Source organism: Oryza brachyantha, chromosome 10 (assembly GCF_000231095.2).
Source record: "Oryza brachyantha chromosome 10, ObraRS2, whole genome shotgun sequence".
Taxonomy (NCBI): Eukaryota; Viridiplantae; Streptophyta; class Magnoliopsida; order Poales; family Poaceae; genus Oryza; species Oryza brachyantha.
Genome location: NC_023172.2, coordinates 7958972 through 7978206, shown reverse-complemented (window position 1 = coordinate 7978206; position 19235 = coordinate 7958972).

Sequence of the window (19235 nt, the reverse complement as noted above, 5' to 3'; positions counted from 1 at the left end):
TGTGTTATTACAAATAAATTAAATATGCCATAAATTGAGGATACATTGCAGTTTTAGTATGACATTAAATTGAGGATTCAATGTAGATGCTTTCGGTGTACGAGGGCTTAAAAATTCAATGAAGGTAAGAAAAATAAAAGGAGATCTAATATTTCATTTATGTTAAATCTACTACATGCCATTAAATTGAAATTGAAGAAAGAAGAAATAAAAGGGATAGGCGACCGCAAATTTGATATATTGACTCTTTTAGAAAACATATTTGAATAATAGATCATGCTAAAAACTAATTGCTCTCAACGCCACTGACTTTGGCGCTAAGCTTTAATTTATCCGACATGGCAAAAAATTGCCAAATCATGCAAATATGTTTTGCAAAAGATGGCGCTGAGCCAACGGTTCATTTTTTAATTAGTTTTTGGTATGGTCTATTCTTCAAATATGTTTTCTAAAAGGGTCAATCTATCAAATTTTCGGGATAGGCAAGAAACGATCCTAGGACCTATAGCATGCAGCACACACCGACAAAGAAATCTCTACTTAAAATTTGCAGATTAATATATTTTCAGCCCAATTGTTTTGGTGTTTGAAAGCATACGTGTGCAATACTGCTAATTAATGATTAAAAAATAATTTATGAGTGAAAATTTTACCTACATATTCTTAGGAATCTAAAAGAAAAAAAACCCTAAAATCAACTCTAAATTTAACTTTAGAAATTTAAAATTTGGCTTATAGGCCCTTTCACTAACCATGGGATAAGGGGTTTTGCTGCCCAAGGAGGGGAGCACCCCCTCCCCCGCGTGTGCACCCCTAGACCACGCTAAATAAGCAGAATTTAACACATGTTAAAACAAAAACAAATCAAATAGCGTCAACTGTAAAGTCAACAATGCCAAATATTACAAACCAAATGGTGTATTTGATAAGACGGTTCTCTTAGTGATGTAATTAACACAATTCCAGGTTAGTTCTAACTCGAGTTTTGTGAAACCTAAAATCATTTTCTCTGGATTCGAAAAGTTAATATATCAGTAGCTAGAACAAGTATTTTATATTTGCATAAAAGGACTATCATCACACTTGGTTGACACCAGGATCAAGTAGTACCTACTTCTCTAAATAAGTGCATTTTTTGTACTAAAAAATAACCTAGATGCCCCTTATTAAGTGATAAGTGGTTGGAATTAGAATAGTTGGGTTTAAGATAGGGGAAACCTGAATATGGTGTTGAGAGTAAAAGAGCAGATGGGGTTAAGATGGGAAAAAAACTTGAAGAAGAATTATTCAAGAGCAACAATCTTAGATAAAGTTTGAATGCTAGAAGTGCATTTATTTACGGACAGAGGTAGTTATTTTCAAATCTACTGCAATGGAGACTTGTTTTGTTTGTCTCTCCAAGCAAATTTTCTGTGTTCTCTTTTATGGCTTTTTTATCATTCTTGAAAACGACCTTGAGATAATTTTTAGTGTAAAATTCTTGTATCTGAAGGTACATTGTACAATAAGGTACTAACATTTTATATATTATATGGTACCTTAAGGTACATTTTCAATAACATTAAAAAAAACTCTCTTTTAACCATTTACCTTATGTCATAGATTGGGACAGGAGATTCAGAGATGGTGAACCATTCCAACACAGGATGTCTGTGGATCTTCAGTCCAAAGCACATTTGTCCATGCATATGCATGCAGAGCATGATGCTGTTTTGATGCTTCCTATTGTTTGGTTCTGGTTGTGAACAGTGGCGTTGGGACAATGCATATAGATCGAACCAGGAACCAATGGAAGTGATAAGCCAAATGAGCAGTTAAAAGATTGATGAATAAGCAAACCTAATGCACTTAGTGTTCTGCTACCTTTTTAAAACTAGCTGCAGTTAGAGAAAGTTGAACTTTTGTGAGAGCAGGTTAACCTAGATTTGATAAATAAAACGCACCATATATGGTGATTAAGCAAGATGCATAGACATTATATTGATATTTTTTTTAATAAATGTACAAAATAAAATGGGCATTGACTAAGTATTTGTTATTTTTATTAAATTATGATCAGGACTACGCATCTTGCTTGATCACCATATGGTGATTTTTTTTTTATGTTTCACTTTAGTCAACCATTCGTGCCTTATGTTGCTATCATGATGTAGTGGTAATAATATTTTAAATAAATTGCAATTTGGGCAATATTTATTGTCAAAGTTTTAATTTGAACCACACTTAAGCCAATCTTGTCACTTTGGACTGGATCATGTTTCCATTGTTGTAATTTAAACCATCCAAAATAACTTTTTTCGGCACATGTTAAGTTGTTAACAAACTCAATCACATCGACTCTAACACGCTAGCAAACTTTCCCATCTGCGACCATATTTCTGTTGGAAAGATGGCTAGATAATTAGAAATGACTAGAAAAGGGAGTTGGGTGATTCAAAACACAAAAAATGACCAAAAGAAAAACTAAATCTAAGTGAGAAGATGGGTTTAGTGGTGGTTCAAAGTGTAATTTTGACAATATAATATGGTCCAAAACGTAATTTACTTAAGTAATAAGTCCATTTGCCACCCTAACCATTGAATTTGTTCAAAATACACCAACACTTCACTCCTTTACTGAACACTACGCACCCAACTCTTAAACCATTCAATTTAACCCCTTCGGTGGTGTTGGCATATATGTGAAAATCCAGTCGCCAAAAATAATATAATTTATTATCTTTGTTCCAAAATATAAGCATTTCTAGATTATGGACAAACGCGATAGCTGAGGAAGTAATATGCACATTTTCATGTTTTCAATTCCCGTGGAAGTTTTCACTTAATTGGAATATTAAGTTTTTGCCTTGACCTGGCAGCTGAAAGAAATTGGACATAGTGTTGTTCAGTTAAACTTGTTGCAAGCAAAAACAGTTTTCAATCAAGCATCTCTTGAATACATCTGGGAAAATTTTGTTTGTACCAACATCGGTGGAGAACCAACAACCTTTGTAAGCCCATTTTGGACCCATGTATAACACTAGTTCAAATGTGGGCTCAATGGGCCTATGTTGAACTGTTATTGTGATATGTCATCTAGTAGCATCTAGAATCTACATTTGTTATATTGATGGTTGAATGATGCAAGATTATACAAGCATTAGATGTAACTAGAAAGGTCGCACGGCTTTGCCGTGTGTAATCATAGATTAGCCTGTTTACTTTTTGATTATAATTATAAATGCATAGAATAATAAATAATAGTAAATTTATATATTTTTAATTTTTAGTGGGGTGAGAAAGTAAAACTAATGAAAATGTGTTTTTCATTTATTTATCTATTTATTGAAATGTGGAAAATGAGACACTAAAATTGAAATAATAGTCTTCAAATAATAAATAACAACAAACTATATATATATATATTTAATTTCAGTGGGGTGAGAAAGTAAACGAAATGGAAATTGTTTTATTTATTTAGCTTTTATTGAAATATGGAAAATGAGACACTAAAGTTGAAATAATAGTCTTTAAATATTTCATGATTGGGTAGAAATATAGAAATTGTTCTACAAAATAACTTTTTCTCTCTTAGTTTTTTTTTACTACATTCATTGTCCGACCTCTTTCTTTATCTCTTCCCTCTCTCGATCCCCATCTCTCTCCCAGCTGTCGGGCGGCCCATCTCAGTGGCGGCGCGACCGTCGTCTAGCTTTGCCGCGCGTAATTATAGACTTGCAAGTTTATTTTTAGTGATTGTAATTATAAATGCATAATTCTAACTATTGGGTAGAATAATTAATAACATCAAATTTATATATTTTTTTAATTTCAGTGGGGCGAGAAAGTAAACGTAACAAAAATGTGTTTTATTTATTTATTTAGCTATTTATTGAAATGTGGAAAATGAGGCAGTAAAATTGAAATAGTAGTTCAAAGATTATTTCATGATTGGATAAAAATATAGAAACTGTTTACAAAATAACCACCAAAATGTTTCTTAATTTTTTAAAGTCAATTCACTGTCACCTACCTATCTTTTATCTTTTCTCTCTCTCGGCTATCGGGCGGCGGCGAAGGGCGGGCCTCGGTGATGGGTCGAGGGTGGCGTGTCGGGGGCAGTGGCTGGAGCAGAGACGGCCGATGGCAAATCGACCAACAGCGGTGGAGGTCTTGCGGCCGTTGTGTCCCTGTGGAGATGGACGCGACGATCTCAGGGTCAGCACATTGGGGGCGGCGGCGGTCGGGCCTCACTGGTGACGGGTCGGGGGCGCGCGGTAGTGGCCGGCCTTAGTGAAATTACTTTTTATTTATAAATATATCGTTTATCTTCCAATAAAAAAATAGAAAAAAGCGCAGATATGTTAGCTGGTCAGCTGCAGCCGAACGCAGGCCGTATTAAGGGGTTGTTTAGATGGGGCTAAACTTTTTAGCCCCATGTCACATCGGATATTTGGACACTAATTTGAAGTATTAAATATAAACTAATAAAAAAACTAATTTCATAAATGAGTGCTAATCCACGAGGCGAATTTTTTAAGCCTAATTAATCCATAATTAGATTAGGTTTACTGTAGCATCACATAGGCTAATTATGGATTAATTAGGCTCAATAGATTCGTCTCGCAAATTAGTCTAAGATTATAGATGGGTTTAATTAATAGTCTACATTTACTATTTTTAAAAGGATCAAAACATTCGATAGGACAAGGAGCTAAACTTTAGCCGTATGTCCCAAACAGCCCTTAAATTTGTGGCAGAGCTTACGATAAGAGAGAGAAGGGTAAATGCGCTCACCTTTGGTCTCGGCGCGGCGAGGAGTGCGGATTGGCCGTGGCAGCAACGGATCCATTGGGATTTCTCCCGGTGCCTCCGGTTGATCAAGCCCCTCCCCTGTGGCTGCCTGCAATCTAGGGAAAAAAAAAACACCAGGTAAAAAGCTGGTGGTGGGATCGTGCCACGTGGATGGGCTAGATAGCTGAGAAAATGCTTGGAATTCGGTATTAGAAATTGTAGATGATGAAATACACACGCACATATGTACTACATAATGGATGGTGTTTTTTTTAGTATTCAGATGCTTCCCGTTTTACTTAATCACACACACATATGTACTACTCTGCCTCTCATTTTTACTAGCTATGTGGGAAAATACGGTTAGGTTCCATTGATAGCAACGGAATAATTAAAACGAAGTAATTTCTAAATTGCAAGAATAATTGTTGCCCTAAACAATTCCGGTTGACCAAGCGTGCTACTCTGTCACCGATAATAATACATTTCAGAATTATGAGTTGGCTCCATACACAATTTTTTTAGAGATTTCAGTTATCTAGAATTTGCATCGTAAAACCTTAACCTAATCTTTCTGCTTCTGCTTATGCTTATAAGCTAAAATTTAGATTTTCAATCTTAATTTAGAGTTGATTTTATGTTTTTTATTGTAGCTTATTTTTAGCCTTTGTTTTTGATAGTTATAAACACGTATATAAAAGTTTTATTTAAAAAATATTTTTTATTTATAAATATGATGTTTAACCTTTTTTAGCTAAAAACCCAAAAGATGAAGGCTTTATTGTTCATATATACTCTACTGATCAACAAATGAGATCCATTTCTTAGCATCTAACTCTTCCCCAATATGAATGACTAGCATTAACAAACATTTGAATAAACTAGACGTAATAGACATCATCTTATCCAATCCATACGGACAAGCATAGGGCAATTTACAATAGCCATACTAAATTTACCTTTATCTCTTGACACAAAAAAGGGAAATTACTTTTGTCCTGGCAGGGAAAAGGATCACCTAGATTGGCCTTTTATGCCATTGGCAGAGTTAATTAGTACCTAGGCTAGGAGATATATGTACCACTCAAATCCAGGGATCATCTTGTGACTACTATGTGAACTGTAATTAAGCACTGAATTGGCCAATCATACACTAGACAAAATAGCAGTGATGGAAAAGCAACCAATGAAAGAGAAGTACTACACCATCCCCATGTATCCATGCAAATGCAACACCAATTTCTGGTGCAGGCTTTCCCCTCCATTTGTGCAAATAGAAGCAAAATGGCACAGCCTTTTTCTTGGCATTGGAGTGGCACCCAAAAGAAGCCAGCAGGCTTGCACTGCACTGCATTGGATTGCATTATCCAATCCAGCTTCAGCTTCAGAGAGCTATAGGCTATCCTTTTCCACTGTCTTTTCCCTGCCACAAGGCTTGGCCAGCCACAGTGCACACACACATGGTTGTGTTTCTTTTAAGACTATAGATGAAAGATAAAAGATTATTTAATTTTATAATATATATTAAATGATATAAACAATGAAATTAAATGCTATAAAATTATACAATGGAATTATATTTTTTATAAATAAATCACCTTTTATCAATCCGGAAAACGGGGGTGCAAAAGAAAATCTATCCTAAATAACACATGATGTTGCATCTTGCAGTAGTAGGCCACATGCTCCACTAGTAGCTGATGATCTTGCTAGGTGTAGGTAGGTAACTCAGGCAGCTTTCGGTCCCGCTCTTACTTAACTTATCTTTCACGTTTCTTGTACGCACGTTTTCTAAACTATTAAACGTTACATTTTTTAAAAATTTTTTTATAGAAAAGTTGTTTTTAAAAATCATATTAATCAATTTTATATTTTTTAATAATTAATAATTAATTAATTATGTACTAATTTATTACTCTGTTTTTCGCGTCAGGGTAAATTAACTTACCGGCGCTCAAACGAACATGGCCTCAGCTCTGCTATGCGGCTAGCTAGCCAGAGCCCCATTGGGGCTCTCTGAAGAATCATTCAGGCAGCTTTTGTTTGTGTGTTTGTTGGTGTGCTTGTGACTCTGGTGCATCAACAATGGCCATGCTGAGCTGTAACTTTTTCTTTCGTCACCCTTCATCACATGGACGATGTGTCAATGTGATGCAGTGCAAAGACACTCTCTAATAAACAGTGACATCTGCTGTATGTGTGTGATGTGTGAGTGTGCCCTGGCACTGTTGCCAATTATTGTTCCGATTGTTGCTTTGGCTTCCTCTCCTTTTACCTCTGCTTAGATGGCAAAGGCTAAGGGGCCCATATAGCAAGTTGCTGTGGGAATTTAGATCAGAACTTATACTTACTCAGTACTAAAATAAATTTATTTTTTTACTTTAATTTAAAGTAGAAACATGAACTATTTTAGGACAAATCAAGTATATGCATAACTGCAGTAAAAAAAGTTAAAAAAAATTATCAAAAAATGACCCCACATATGTTACTCTTTGGCTCTTCACCATTGTGGATATGTGGTAAGACTTGCTTAGAAAGGTGTTTTTATGGCAAATATCTTCACCAATAAGTTGACTTTTTTATAAGTTACTCTATTATTTGATGATCAGACATATTATGAACAACTTCTTACGTGGAAAATTAAATAGTATATAATGTAAACATAAATAGTTTAGAATAACTTATCGAAACAATGTCGGCATAGATTATGTAAAATACCGGATTGTTCTCAAGACAGCTATATGTAATTGAATGAGTTTAATAAAAGCCTTTATTATCTAAAAAATGCTTACGTCAATTTTGTTTTGGAGAATTGTAGTTTGAGAACCGTGTTATGCATAATCCATAAGTCCATAGACTACAGGGTGGATAACGAGCTAGCTCGGTTCGGCTCGGTCTAGCTCGTTAAGATAATGAGTTGGTTTGGCTTGGCTCAACTCGGCTCGTTATAAAGCTCGACCTGGCTAGATAGGCTCGTGAGCCATGCATAAAAAGTTAGCCTAAAGAATTTTTCAATAGGTTATACAAGCAAATTTTCAGTTCAAACATGCAAATAATATGAAATTGTATCTAAATATTGAAGTTTGAACCAACAAATCACATGGTGAACCTATGAAGCACTAAACACATGCATTTAACGCCGACGAATCGCGTGTCTTTGGTCTAGCTCGTTAGGCTCACGAGTAGCTCACGAGCCAACTCGAGCTACCTCGTTAGAAAAATGAAACGAGCCAAGCTGAGCCGAGCCGAGTTGAGTTTGTCACGAGTCGAGTGAGCTAACGAGCCACGGGCTTTCTGTCCACCCCTAATAGACCAGAAACAACACATAGTTATTCTTTGCAGTTGAATGGCTAATGGATGAATACTTTGTGATATTATTCATTGCTCAAATGCATGAGTAAACTATTATAAAGTTAAAAAGTAGACTAAAAACTATTTAAAAATCATGTATATTTATTTTACGAACAATAGGACTGGATAGAAGTTTGGAAGCTTGTGCATCCATCCGTTAACCAGAAAAGAATGGTGGGTCTTCAGCTTCACTTAGAGCCATGGTAGATAAGCGCTAAGGCCGTTTATTTTATTATTTATTTGGGCTTTGCTTTGCCTTTTAAGAACAGCTAAGCCACATCATTAAAACTTTAATTATCAGCATAGAAAGCTGTATACTTTACCACCTGATTAAATTAGGGTTAATTTAGCTCCATGATGCTTATTACAGAAGGTACAGTACGGCTGTGTCATGCATGTGGGGTTAATATGACTTCCTACATGTTTAGTTCCTTTCCCATGCAATCCTACTTTAATTTGTTTATGTCCAAAAAGCCTGTGATTGTGTTGCAAAAGATAATGATTGAGACTGATTGATTGATCGGGAGATCTGGCTAGCAGGTTATTACTACCTATTTCAAACTATAGACCCTATATAATAAGTTGAGAGAAGAATTATCTATTACATATAGGGCACGATTAGTTCGTAAAAAGAAAATTTTTAGGTGTCACGTTGGATGTTTGACTAGATGTTTAGACACGAATGAAAAAGCAAATCTTATACCGCAAAATCTTTTGAGCCGGTTACCGTAGCACTTATAGCTAATCATAGACTAATTAGGCTTAAAAGATTTGTCTCACGATATCTTCACTAGTTGTACAATTAGTTTTTTTCATCTAAATTTAATGCTCTATTTAGATATCTAAAGATTCAATATAATGTTTTTGGAAGAAGTTTTTTGGAACTAAACTAGCCCATAATTTTTTATAACACAAAAACAATATTATTATATTCATATTTGAAAGTATTTTTGATGATTATACTTTTATATCATACAAGTGATATATGAATAAAGTAATTTTTGATTAAATTATTATATTACAGAAATAAAATACATCGTATATTTTGAAATACATCAGGTAGTACGTGTGCAATGATGAACGATCATATCACCGAAATTTGCTATGGCATAGGGTCTTGGTCTATGTAATTAACTAAGTTTTAATTAGGATTATTAGCCGGGTGGCATCGTATGGACATGATTTGCTTTGCATGGCGCCGGCGGCTGCCAACCAAACAGTACTGCTTGCTTTTCCGAAAACGTAAAGAGGCACAAGTAATGATGGTGATGATTGTTTTCGAATACTTAGCTTGTACCTTTAAACCCTCTTTTTATTTTATTTTGTGTAGTGCTATACTTCATGTATACATTCATATTTAATTCTCATGCGCACCTGAATGGATGAACCATTTGGATCCACACATTCGAACTGATCTGCTTCAGTTAGTTGGTTTTATATTTATCTAAAACAAAAAAATTAATGTGGTTTAATTAAAATCATGTTAATTCAAATATAATCAACACCCATCAGAAAGCTTATACCAACCTTGCTAAAGGGAACACTAATCACACGTAGGAATGGCTAGTGGTAGATTCAGAAAAAATATTATGAGGGGCTGGATGAGAGGGAACTACTTTTCAGTCCTTCATTTTTTTTAAGTAATACCTAAAATTTTGTTAAGGAGGCTTCAATGGCGCAGGCCCGATGGTAAATCCGCCCCTGCTTCGAGCTGCGTTCTTTTGGTTGATCAATGATCATTTTTTTAAGCTATTACACAGACGATGAATTAAATATTATGAATTGAAAATAATCTATTCTGCAAAGATGAGATAATGTTTTTAAATGAAAAACATTTTTTAAAAAAATACCATTAACCGTTTGAAAAACGTACGTGGTTATAAAGCCGGGGAATAATGTGGGTGAAAAGAACGTGCGGCTGCCGCAACCAAAGCAAGAGTAGAGGCAGCAAGTGGAGCGTAATGCCAAATATGCCGGCCGTTCCTCGGTCAGCCAACAGAAATGGCTGTATATATCATGTACGTATGCAGCCAGGCATGCTGCTGCTACAGGCCCAGGGCCAGGGCCGTGGCGAGTCGTCGTCTACTACGTATATACTCTCTTGCTTGCATGATCAATTAATGCGCTTGGGGAGGATGTGTTTTCTCCCTCACGGAGTTTTCTTAAAAAACACTCTATCGAATTTTTAGACATCCAAATGGAGCATTAAATATACATAAACATTAAAAGTAATTACACAGCTATGAAAAAAATCGTGAGATGAATCTTTTAAGTCTAATTAGTACATGATTAGTCATAAGTGCTACAGTAAACCACATGTGCTAATGACAGATTAATTAGGCTTAAAAGATTCGTATCGCGGTTTCTTGGCGCAATATGTAATTTGTTTTGTAATTAGACTACGTTAATACTTCAAATCTGTGTCCGTATATCCGATGTGATGTTTTTGTAAAAACATTTTATGAACTGAACGGGGCCTTAGGGTGCTCGATCCACGGTGGTGAGTGATATGACTGGGGGTTCAGGTAGGAAGCGAGCTGCTGTTGGAAGAGCGTGGGGGTGGAGACATAGAATCGAAGATGGCGTCGTTTCATTGATGCTAGGGTATTTTTGTTGAGATAAGGGTGACTTCCTAGATCTAGGAGAGTTCTAAGGGTATTTACGATCAAAACCGCTCTAATAAGTGGCCTTGCACGGTTAGCTAGGATAGAGATTTAAGTCTAATAAGAAAAATCTCCTCCTTTTTCTATAGCGTATAGTGATTTAAACCATGTCTTTAACTTTGCATACTAGTTCCTAGTTTTTTTCATATCAGTTCACATATTTATTTTATTTATAAAGAAGTTCAAGATTTTGCAATAGACACCCTTAGATCCATAAACAAATACAAAATCACACTTCTCGTCCACTCCCCACTTTGGCCCTCTCGCCACAATCACCCCACCTCCCTTCTCGTCGCCATTACTCCCCTCTCACCACCATTGTCCCACTTCTCCCCTCTCGTCGTAGCGCTAGCAGACAGTGTGAGCTCTCCACTCCTCCCAGCAGATGGCGGCAGATCGAAGGCAACTCGGGTGGAGCAGATTGGTGCGGGACAAATCGGAGGTAAAGAACTCAGAGGCGGCGTGAATTGTGTGATGACCTTGACAACAGTGACATGAAGGCGCCACCAGATCTAGCCGCAAGCTCATTAGTGTAACTATAGGCTCCTTTTCTTATTCTTACCACACCTTTTCTCTGGTTGCTGGAGCTCTAAAAGATGCCAAGCTATGGGAGTGGGCTTGCATTACATTGCTGGGATACGACGAGGCGGATGTGTGACCTCCCTAGCGCAGAGCTCTGTCGTGCCCTTGCGGCCACCTCTGTCGAGACCACCCACGCCCTGCAGAAGCCATGTGCGACATGTAGAGGCTACTTGCCCTTGCCATCTCTCCCATCCACAAAGGACAGCGTCGAATGTGGCATGGTGAGACCACTTAACACATTCCCGTACTATGATTGCCCTAAGAGAAGAGATGGTCCAGGGAAAAGAAAACTACGGGTGGATGGGTCTTAATATCATCGCTGGTTGAAAACATATTCCTACTGCCTACAGGCTCAAGCTACGCTACCATCGAGGTCACTTTGTCGCGCCACCACGAGAGCTCTGCTAATGGCTCGAGCTATGCTTCCTTCGAGCACTTTGTTCGTTGCCTTGAGCTATGGTGCCATGGTGGCTCCGTTGAGCCGTAGATCTAGACATGACCTCTATAGTGTCCTCCACTAACGACCCAAACTGTGACATGCCTCTTAGCGCCTTCACCGCCGTCAAGCGATAGATCTAGGTGTTGTAGCCTTGAGTCCCGCAATCGAAGGCTTCTGTTGCATAACTAGCAAGTGCGAATCAAACGCCACCATGGATTTGATCGTTTGTCAAGGGTCATTGGCTCATCCTGGCGATAAAGATGCGAATCAGACACCACCATGGATTCGACCTAGTCAAATTCCACTATCCATGGTTTATATTTGCCCTAATGGTATGTAAGCAAAGGTGAAGGATGGCTACTTGGCCAGTTAGTTTGGCTGACTAGTCTCTTCAATGTGTGTTTTTTTTTGCTACATTAGCCAAAATCTTGGAGGGTAGCTAATGTTGGAGATGCTCTTAGTTTGCACTAAGCTTACTTCTTTTCTTTTGCAGATTTGAGGGAAGGTCGCACAAATTCTCCTAGGCTATCAATAATAACCGGATGCTCGCGAACGATGCCTACCTAGCTAGGGCAGCTGCATCCAAGAGTAATAAGCTTCAAGATATGGTCTTGAAGTCGATCTCCAAGTGCTCAATCATACTCTTATAAGCTCTCCAAATCCCTAAATCTCTAACTCACAAGCACAGAGAAGCCCTAGATCTAAGGGGGATAAGGGTGGAAACCCTAGAAAGAAAGAATAAGGGAGTAGGTCTAAAAGATGTGGCAGGTAACATCTCAAAATGGGTTGAGGGGAATTAAATACTTGCATCCCTTTAGAAACTAGCCTTACTCACAGATTTAAACTTCAGAACTTTTGATAGTACCCATTGAAACTTCTGACCAACAATTAGGAAAACTCTTAGAAGACTGGATCGGGACTTCTGATCGGATCCATCATAGCTTCTGAACAACATTTTCTATCCAGTAGAGAGGCTTGATCAGAACTTTTGATGAGCATTATCAACACTTATGATCAAGGCTCTCGGTCAAACAAAGAAGGATGATTACAACTTTCGATTGTCTCGATAGGAGCTTTCGATCACCGGTTCACCACTAATGAACAAGGCAAAGTTTGTTACAGGGTATCGAAAAACACGTAATTAGCTGGTAGACACCGTAAGATTACGAATTTGTTGGCGGGCACTATAAAAATGTGGTAATTAGCTACCAGGCACTCTGGCCAATTTTTTAATATTTTGGAGTCAAAAATTTTAAAAATGACGAGATTGCCCCTCGACGGCCAACCCGTTATGCGCCCTCGTCGCCGTTGGGTTGCCGCCATCGCTGCCTGCTCACTCGCCCTATAGGCTAGGGTTCGGGTGTGATGCGGCGCCGAGACCAACTGAGTCTAGTTCGATCGGACCCAATCGACATAACGGGTTGGCCACCGAGGGCAATCTCGTCATTTTTAGAATTTTTGACTCCAAAAATAGTAAAAATTAGCCAGAGTGCCCTATAACTAATTACCACACTTTTGTGGTGCCCTGTAACAAATTCGTGATCTTACGGTGTCCACCGGCTAATTACACATTTTTTCAATGCCTTATAGCAAATTTTGCTAATGAACAAATACCACTTTCCCTTATGAGTGCGGTGCTTCTCTGAGCACTTGGACACAAACATCAAGCTATACAAAAGTTCTTCTTAATAATACAGTTTTCCTAGTACTAAAATAGAAAATAAAAACCGAATATATCCGGCTTGAGCCTTTAAGCATATTCCTTTTCATTTTGAGGATCGAACCTGTGTTAACGCATGAAAGGTAATTTGTCCCTTATTTAGTTTGCCATCAGTCATCCAAAACCCTCAAAAATTTAGTTACGCTTTCCATTTAATGATGTAAATATGTATTTTATAAGGTGGTGTTTAGTTGCCAAAATTTTTTGACAAAAACATCACATCGAATGTTTGACCGGATGTCGGAAGGGGTTTTCAGACACGAATAAAAAAAACGAATTTCATGGCTAGCCTAGAAACCGCGAGACTAATCTTTTGAGCCTAATTAATCCGTCATTAGCACATGTTGGTTACTGTAGCACTTATGGCTAATCATGGACTAATTAGACTCAAAACATTCGTCTTAAGATTTCTTCCATAACTATGCAATTATTTAGGTGTCCAAAAATTCAATGTAATGTTTTTGAAAAAAAAAATTTGGGAACTAAATCAGGCCTAAGTTTATGTACCTCAGCATCAAGTAAGACCACCTGACAAGTTCAGCTTAGGCGACACAGATCTACTTTGACTACAAAAACATGAAGGTTTACGCTTGGTTTAGGGCTAGTTCGAACGAAGGCCTGCATTCAACCGAGACATCAAATCCATTCTACAGAAAAAACATGTGCCATTGTCTGATGGATTGTTTTTATAGCCGCGTCCAAGATATGCATCACTCTGTCACTTGACGTTATTAATTTTTTATATACATTTGACTATTCGTCTTATTTAATTTTTTAAAAAAATATGTAAATTTATATATATGTATAAAAGTATATTTAACCATAAATAAAATGATATAAAAATAATTAGTAAGTATGTAAATTTTTTAAATAAGACGAATGATCAAATGTGCATGAAAAAGTTAACGGCGCTAGGGACGGAGGTAGTACCAATTACTAATTTCGCAGTGTACGCACGTTAACCTGACCGCCGAGCTGAGGTACCACATCAAAAAAGCACATGCTCGCCCATTGACCACAATTCTGTACGCCAAACACCCGGTAAATTTCAGGTAAATTCGCAGAGCCTTAAATTCGTTTGCTGGGATTACTTACCCCTAATCTTTTCCCTTATACTTTATAAGCTATAATTTAAATTTTTAATCCTAAATTTAAAACTAATTTTAAGATTTTTTTACTGAAATTTATTTTTTCGGTCTTGGCTTTTAGATCTCTAAGAATCCAATACATAAAAAAATTTATTTATATATTATTTTTTTATTTGCAGATAGTTGGTTAATCACCCTTACTTTGTTTAGTTGCCAAAAATTTTCACCCAAAAAACATCACATCGAATCTTTAGACATCTAAATAGAGTATTAAACATAGATAAAACGAAAAACTAATTGCACAGTTACGTGAGAAATCGTGAGATAAATCTTTTGAGTCTAACTAATACATAATTAGCCGTAAGTGCTACAGTAACCTACATGCGCTAATGATGGACTAATTAGACTCAAAAGATACGTCTCACGGTTTCCACGCCAGCCGTGAAATTCGTTTTTTTATTCGTGTCAAAAACCTCTTCCAACGTCCAATCAAATGTCTGATATGATATAAACGAATTTTCATTCACCGACTAAATACCCCTTGGTTTGGTGTACGTGGCTATCAACAGTGGCTCGCACTGCCCGCAGATTCTGTCTGTCGTTCGCTCCAATCTGTACCCAACATGTGCATTCATTCTATCCGATTTGTTTTGCAGAGTGCAGACGATATGATCTGGGTTTAATTGCAGTGCAGGTCTCCTTTTCCTCACAGGAATTTAAAATTATATTCGGAAATTGACGGATAATCGGACTTTGATTGTTAATTCGTCTCTTATATCTTAAATGAATCCAGCGTAAATTTTCTATGTTGGCGTGCATAAATTGGTGGCTCATTCTAATAAGATACAACCAGGGGAGAAAAATATTACCTACGGATCCGAATATATGACGCTGTTATTTTTTGGTATAATTGTTGGCCATGTGTTTTATTAAAAGAAGCTATTACATATATACCATTTTAAACTTTGGATATGATGTTTGACCATTAGTTTTATTAAAAATATACTTTAAATATGAGTTATATCTTTGCATGTTTGCACTAAAGTTTAAAAAGAAAAATCTAAGAAATATCATTGACAAATGTCTAAGTCTAATAAATAATATTAACGAGTCTGAGTTAACAAACGACTTTGTTTGAGAAATGTTATCATCGTTAGAGTTCCATTCATCTTTACCGTTAAATACATTGACGAAAAAATATTGATGTAACTCTAACAATAGTGATATATATTTTTAGACATATTTATTTGTACGATGATATTTTGTAGAACTTGTATTTGTTTATGATATTTTTGAAGTTAAGTGTTTGTCAGTGACATTTGATAGATTTTCTTAATTTTAAAATAAGAAAAATAGTCAAACATGATGTTAAAAGTTTATATACTTGAATGCAGATGGAGTATTAACCTAGTGGCCTAGAACTGTGAAGGTTAAGGAATCAAGGGATCAGAAAGGCATAATCTGATCAGACCCACTAAAAAATATGGCATATTCTATATGATATTCTCTCGCCCGTGTAGAGGGGTTTCTTTGGTGGATCTCACAGAATATTTTTAATTTCTTGCACCTTTTTATATTTATTTTTAAAAACAAACCTAGTAATGTAACACTATTACACCATAATCTATTAGTGTGGCAGTGTTTTTGCTACACCAGTCAAGCTGACGAGAAAAGACGCAGACTTTGGAAATAAAATTTTGGGTGTTTACTTTTAAAAGTAAATATTAAAAAGGTGCAAGGAAAAAATTTCACTCTCGCATGAATCCAAAATCACAGGGAACCTACCATATGATTAGGTCTGCTTTGGTAAAAGAGATATTTTTTTTCTATTTTCACTTAGAAGTTAAATTGTGAAAATCATTAGAAAATACTTACAATGTAGAAATGCTAATAACTCATTCCTTTGTTGCGAAGAAGCATCTACAAAAGATTTTCATAGGGTCTAATCATATGATCTTTTATAAGAGAAAATTCTTTGCATATCTCTTATTCCCTCGGTCCAAAAAACCAACTTGTTGTGATGTATTTGGCATTTCCGGTGATATATTAGGACATGTTCATGTTCATCCTAGAAGTTCATTCCTTTTGCAATAAAGAGAATACTTTTTACCCAATTTCTTATATGTCTTTGTGTTTTGCCTAATCTCTTTCGTACCCTTCACTTTCTACTTTGATCCCTTACGTGTCCATTTCATTAATCGACCATTATTTTTTTGAAATAACAATATTACCCCTACTTTATACTACAAGATGATAAATGTTCTCACTAAATAATAATTTTCAGCTATAAAAATATACTAGAGTGGATGAAATATGTATTCACAAGTTTCTTTTTGAAATTAACGAAATTTAAGTATTAAAAAGTTCAAATTTTAATAGCAAAATTATAAATATTAAAATTTGCATGAACCATTAAGTGAAAATACTGCTGGAAGGTAATTTACCCTCAGTTCACCTTATAAGACCTGTTGCTTTTTTCTAAATTTATATGAACATAATGAATTTGGATATATATATAAAACATATACATTAAACCACCATGGGTAGTCAGAAAGTTTTACAATATAAAAAGAAGGGAGTATATGGTTATGACAAAATCCAGAATTTTCATACTGCATACACATATTCATTCAAAATTTACTTTTCAAATTTAAAGCAAACTTTTGAAATTTCAATGATTTTTGTAATACATCCCTTACTGTTTTCTTTTCACAACCAAATAATTACTGCTTTAAACATTTCTTACTTTTATTTATATGCCACGGGGAATAAGATCATTTCTTAAATATACTGATGATAAACTCTTTGCGAACTTACAGAATTACATGCAAGGGTGTAAATGCGGTGTATCAGTGTATATGCATGTGCGTTTCGTGTAATCGCAAAGAGAGAATAACATAAGACTCAATAATCAATATACAGTTTAACTCTAATTAAAGTATCATCTCTGATTGAGACAATATAAAATGTACATATTTCCAGCCTAATTGCAGATTCCAACATCATAGACGTGAACTATCAAACATGAGAAACGCTTCGGTGCATATTACTTGTAATATAATACTGCCAGTAGAACTAATCTCGTTCATTGATTTTAAAAGGTTTTTTTACTTTGATTAATATTAGATTTGTATTAATTATTTTTTATCACATTATGCACGGATAAAAAAAGCCCAACAAGACACACTTACTATCACAGTAAAAAAACGATATTGCTCTCTCAGAATTCTACTGCACCTAATATTGTTAGTAGTATAATTTAATCATAACTGTCTAACAAAATTAGATCAACGGTCTGAATTAAATTATAATATACACCGGAGTCGGCCTCATCAAACATACTATAATCCAATGACGTCCAAAGAGGTGTAAAAACCACGGAAATTTCCAACCGTTCCGATACCGTTTCCGAATAGATAACAAAACTATTATTTTTTTAACCCTTACTGTTTTTAAAATTTATTTATTATAATTCATATAGATACGACGCCAAAGAAACAGTTTTAAAACAATACCGTTCCCAGCATTCCTATCTGCTCTGTTGAATGTCCAACTGCGGCGTTAACAAGAACTACTACCAAACTGGAACGATACAAATGATGCCAAAACAAACTTATTAACTACTTAATTGATTAATTTGGGTAACAAACAATGTACTTACGCAATCCTTAATCTTAAAAAAGGGGAAGATTTGCAAGAAGTACATGCCTGTACATTGAACTGCCCAGTGCTTTTCTAATTTCTTTTAGGTAGCAGCCACCAAACAGTAAAGTCCATAAAGTAGGACTTTACTAATCCGAAAATTAAGCGTTGGAATTCATAATGGTTTATTAATCCGAAAAGACTGACTGACCCACTCTCTAAAAGGTCAAACTTCAACAACTTCTGCAGCCTGTGTGTTTCTGTCAAAAAAGTAGAGCAATTTGTACCCGCCGCGTGTTCATTTTTCTCTTGTTTTGATCGAAGTTCTTTTTTTTTTCCTCTCTCGTGATCCAAACATTTATTAAATGCAACTATAGTTTTTACACGTTAATAGATGGTTATGGGTGATTGTTTGCAAACGAAGAAAAAATTGGGATAAAACGTTTATATACTTAGGTCCTGTTTAGAGGCATTTGGAATGACAAATGACAAATGACTAAAGTTTTGCTGATAAAAGTTTTAGCATTGTATTTTTGCAAGTTTGTGTTTAGAGACATGCAAAAGTTGCCATTTTTTTTGCAAAAGTGAAAAGTGGTCCACGTCCCTATACACTTTTAAGGTTAGCACCAATATTTTTAGCGATCTTAAAGCCAATGCTGAAAAATAAACTTGGTGAAAAAACCATAAAAATTAGCACCAATTTTAAGGTTAAAAGTTTAAATTTTGGTTTACAAACATAAGCAAAGTTGAAAAGATGAGGATGCATATTTAGATGGTTTCTGTCCCCTGTTCCAAAATAAGTGCTCTTCTAATATTTAAAAGATGAATTATCATAAATAGGTAAAATTCTGATGTTCTCCATTAAATGAGGGTATTTAGGGTAAGATGAAAATGAATTTAAACGAGGAGAGTTGGAGAGAAAAGCCGTACTTTAACTGTGCGTTTATTTCATGACTCAAATTGAGTTCTGTAATTGT